Source organism: Myotis yumanensis, unplaced genomic scaffold (assembly GCF_028538775.1).
Source record: "Myotis yumanensis isolate MYYU_CA2020_CCGP unplaced genomic scaffold, mMyoYum1.0.hap1 SCAF_34, whole genome shotgun sequence".
NCBI classification, from domain to species: Eukaryota; Metazoa; Chordata; class Mammalia; order Chiroptera; family Vespertilionidae; genus Myotis; species Myotis yumanensis.
The window spans coordinates 57,902-62,650 of record NW_027223785.1 but is presented as its reverse complement, the minus strand read 5'-3'; positions in this window follow the sequence as shown (position 1 = coordinate 62,650).

The window sequence follows — 4,749 nt, the reverse complement described above, 5'->3', positions numbered from 1 at the left end:
GTGATTGAACTCGGCCATAAAGATAGAAGGGCTCTATTTACCCGTATTTAAAGTGTTTCTTACATGTTTCTAATCATGTCCTGGAATATCATTGTGAATTTTAAGAGCTTCACCAAAAGTAGACAGGTTTCCAGAAGTATACACGTGAATCCTCAAGATTTAAATTGTGTCATTCAGAAAACGCCTGTCTAATCAGAATCACCTGTAACTATAAACAGTATTCTCTTCATTTACCAGCTTCATACACATATTCTCAGCTTTAAAACAGCAATTCTTAATGTTGGAAGCACTTTGTTTGGAAATACACCATCTAGAGTAGAAGGTATTGCAAACATTATCTTTGCTCTCTTCATTTGAAAGTTTTCTACCTCTAATCTCGGTGATTGAACTCGGCAATAAAGCTAGAATGGCTCTATTTACCCGTATTTAAAGTGTTTCTTACATGTTTCTAATCATGTCCAGGGACTATAATTGTGTATTTTAAGAGTTCCACCAAAAGTAGACAGTTTTCCTAGAAGTTTACACATGAATATTCAGGATATAATCTGTGTCATTCAGAAAACACCAGTCTAGGCAGAATCACCTGTAAATATAAACAGAATTCTCTTCATTTTTCAGCGTCATACACATATTCTGAGCTATACAAACAGCAATTCTTAATGTTGGAAGCACATTCTTTGGAAAACAACATCTAGAGTAGCCGGAATTGTAAACATTATCATTACTCTCATCATTTGAGAGTTTTCTACCTCTAATATTGGTGATTGAACTAGGCCATAAAGATAGAACGGCTCTATTTACCCGAATTTAAAGTGTTTTTTACATGTTTGTAATCATTTCCCGGAACTATAATTGCGTATTTTTAGAGGTCCACCAAAATTAGACAGTATTCCTAGAAGACTACACTTGAATCCTGGAGAATTAAATTGTGTCTTTCAAAAACGCCAGTCTAATCAGAATCACCTGTATATATAAACAGTATTCTCTTCATTTATCAGTTTCATACACATATTCTCAGCTTTAAAACAGCAATTCTTAATTTTGGAAGCCCTTTCTTTGGAAAAAGAGCATCTAGAGTAGACGGAATTGTAAACATTATCATTACTCTCTTTATTTGAATGTTTTCTAGCTCTAATCTCAGTGATTGAATTCGGCCATAAATATAGAATGGCTCTATTTACCCGTATTTAAAGTGTTTCTTACATGTTTCTAATCATTTCCCGGGACTATAATTGTGTATTTTAAGAGATCCACCTAAAGTAGACAGTTTTCCTAGAAGTATGCACGTGAATCCTCAAGATTTAAATTGTGTCATTCAGAAATCGCCAGTCTAATCAGAATCACCTGTAACTATAAACAGTATTCTCTTCATTTATCAGCTTCATACACATATTCTCAGCTTTAAAACAGCAATTCTTAATGTTGAAAGCACTTTGTTTGGAAATACACCATCTAGAGTAGACGGAATTGTAAACATTATCATTACTCTCATCATTTGAGAGCTTTCTACCTCTAATATCGGTGATTGAACTAGGCCATGAAGATAGAACGGCTCTATTTACCCGTATTTAAAATGTTTCTTACATGTTTCTAATCATTTCCAGGAACTATAATTGTGTATTATAAGAGTTCCACCAAAAGTAGACAGTTTTCCTAGAAGTTTACACATGAATATTCAGGATATAATCTGTGTCATTCAGAAAACACCAGTCTAAGCAGAATCACCTGTAAATATAAACAGAATTCTCTTCATTTTTCAGTGTCATACACATATTCTGAGCTATACAAACAGCAATTCTTAATGTTGGAAGCACATTCTTTGGAAAACAACATCTAGAGTAGCCGGAATTGTAAACATTATCATTACTCTCATCATTTGAGAGTTTTCTACCTCTAATCTCTGTGATTGAACTAGGCCATAAAGATAGAACGGCTCTATTTACCCGAATTTAAAGTGTTTTTTACATGTTTGTAATCATTTCCGGGAACTATAATTGCGTATTTTAAGAGGTCCACCAAAATTAGACAGTTTTCCTAGAAGAATACACTTGAATCTTTGAGAATTAAATTGTGTCTTTCAGAAAAGGCCAGTCTAATCAGAATCACCTGTATATATAAACAGTATTCTCTTCATTTATCAGTTTCATACACATATTCTCAGCTTTCAAACAGCAATTCTTAATTTTGGAAGCACTCTCTTTGGAAAACAGCCTCAAGAGTAGACGGAATTGTAAACATTATCATTACTCTCTTCATTTGAAAGTTTTCTACCTCTAATCTCAGTGATTGAACTCGGCCATAAATATAGAATGGCTCTATTTACCCGTATTTAAAGTGTTTCTTACATGTTTCTAATCATTTCATGGGACTATAATTGTGTATTTTAAGAGATCCACCAAAAGTAGACAGTTTTCCTAGAAGTATACACGTGAATCCTCAATCTTAAAATTGTGTCATTCAGAAAATGTCTGTCTAATCAGAATCACCTGTATATATAAACAGTATTCTCTTCATTTATCAGCTTCATACACATATTCTCAGCTTTAAACAGATTCTTAATGTTGGAAGCACTTTCTTTGGAAAAACACCATCTAGAGTAGACAGAATTGTAAACATTATCATTACTCTCTTCATTTGAAAGTTTTCTACCTCTAATCTCGGTGATTGAAATCGGCCATAAATATAGAATGGCTCTATTTACCCGTATTTAAAGTGTTTCTTACATGTTTCTAATCAATTCCAGGAACTATAATTGTGTATTTTAAGAGATCCACCAAAATTAGACAGTTTTCCTAGAAGAATACACTTGAATCTTTGAGAATTAAATTGTGTCTTTCTGAAAACGCCAATCTAATCAGAATCACCTTTATATAAAAACAGTATTCTCTTCATTTATCAGCTTCATACATATATTCTCAGCTTTAAAACAGCAATTCTTAATTTTGGAAGCACTTTCTTTGGAAAATCAACATCTGGAGTAGTCGGAATTGTAAACATTATCATTACTCTCTTCATTTGAAAGTTTTCTACCTCTAATCTCTGTGATTGAACTAGGCCATATAGATAGAAGGGCTCTATTTACACGAATTTAAAGTGTTTCTTACATGTTAATAATCATGTCCTGGGAATATCAATGTGAATTTTAAGAGTTTCAACAAAAGGAGAAAGTTTCCCTAGAAGTATACACGTGAATCCTCAATCTTTAAATTGTGTCATTCAGAAAATGCTAGTCTAATCAGAATCACCTGTATATATAAACAGTATTCTCTTCATTTATCAGCTTCATACACATATTCTCAGCTTTAAACAGCAATTCTTAATGTTGGAAGCACTTTCTTTGGAAAAACACCATCTAGAGTAGACAGAATTGTAAACATTATCATTACTCTCTTCATTGGATAGTTTTCTACCTCTAATCTCAGTGATTGAACTCGGCCATAAATATAGAATGGCTCCATTTACCTGTATTTAAAGTGTTTATTACATGTTTCTAGTCAATTCCAGGAACTATAATTGTGTATTTTAAGAGGTCCACCAAAATTAGACAGTTTTCCTAGAAGAATACACTTGAATCTTCAAGAATTAAATTGTGTCTTTCAGAAAAGGCCAGTCTAATCAGAATCACCTGTATATATAACAGTATTCTCTTCATTTATCAGCTTCATACACATATTCTCAGCGTCAAACAGCAATTCTTAATTTTGGAAGCACTTTCTTTGGAAAATCACCATCTAGAGTAGAAGGAATTGAAAACATTATCTTGCTCTCTTCATTAAAAAGTTTTCTACTCTAATCTTGGTGATTGAACTCGGCCATAAAGATAGAATGGCTCTATTTACCCGTATTTAAAGTGTTTCTTACATGTTTCTAATCATTTCCCGGGACTATAATTGTGTATTTTAACAGTTCCACCACAAGTAGACAGTTTTCCTAGAAGTTTACACATGAATATTCAGGACATAAACTGTGTCATTCAGAAAACACCAGTCTAGTCAGAATCACCTGTATATATAATCAGTATTCCCTTCATTTATCAGCTTCATACACATATTCTCAGCTTTAAAACAGCAATTCTTAATGTTGGAAGCACTTTCTTTGGAAAACAGCATCTAGAGTAGCCGGAATTGTACACATTATCATTACTCTCATCATCAGAGAGTTTTCTACCTCTAATATTGGTGATTGAACTAGGCCATAAAGACAGAACGGCTCTATTTACCCGAATTTAAAGTGTTTCTTACATGTTTCTAATCATGTCCTGGGACTATCAATGTGAATTCTAAGCGTTTCACCAAAAGTGGACAGCTTTCCTAGAAATATACACGTGAATCCTCAAGATTTAAATTGTGTCATTCAGAAAAGGCCAGTCTAATCAGAATCACCTGTATATATAAACAGTATTCTCTTCATCTAGCAGCTTCATACACATATTCTCAGCTTTAAAACAGCAATTCTTAATTTTGGAAGCACTTTCTGTGGAAAATCACCATCTAGAGTAGAAGGAATTTAAAACATTATCTTTGCTCTCTTCATTTGAAAGTTTTCTACGTCTAATCTCGGTGATTGAACTTGGCCCTAAAGATAGAATGGCTCTATTTACCCGTATTTAAAGTGTTTCTTACATGTTTCTAATCATTTCCCGGGACTATAATTGTGTATTTTAACATTTCCACCAAAAGTAGACAGTTTTCCTAGAAGTTTACACATGAATATTCAGGATATAAACTGTGTCATTCAGAAAACACCAGT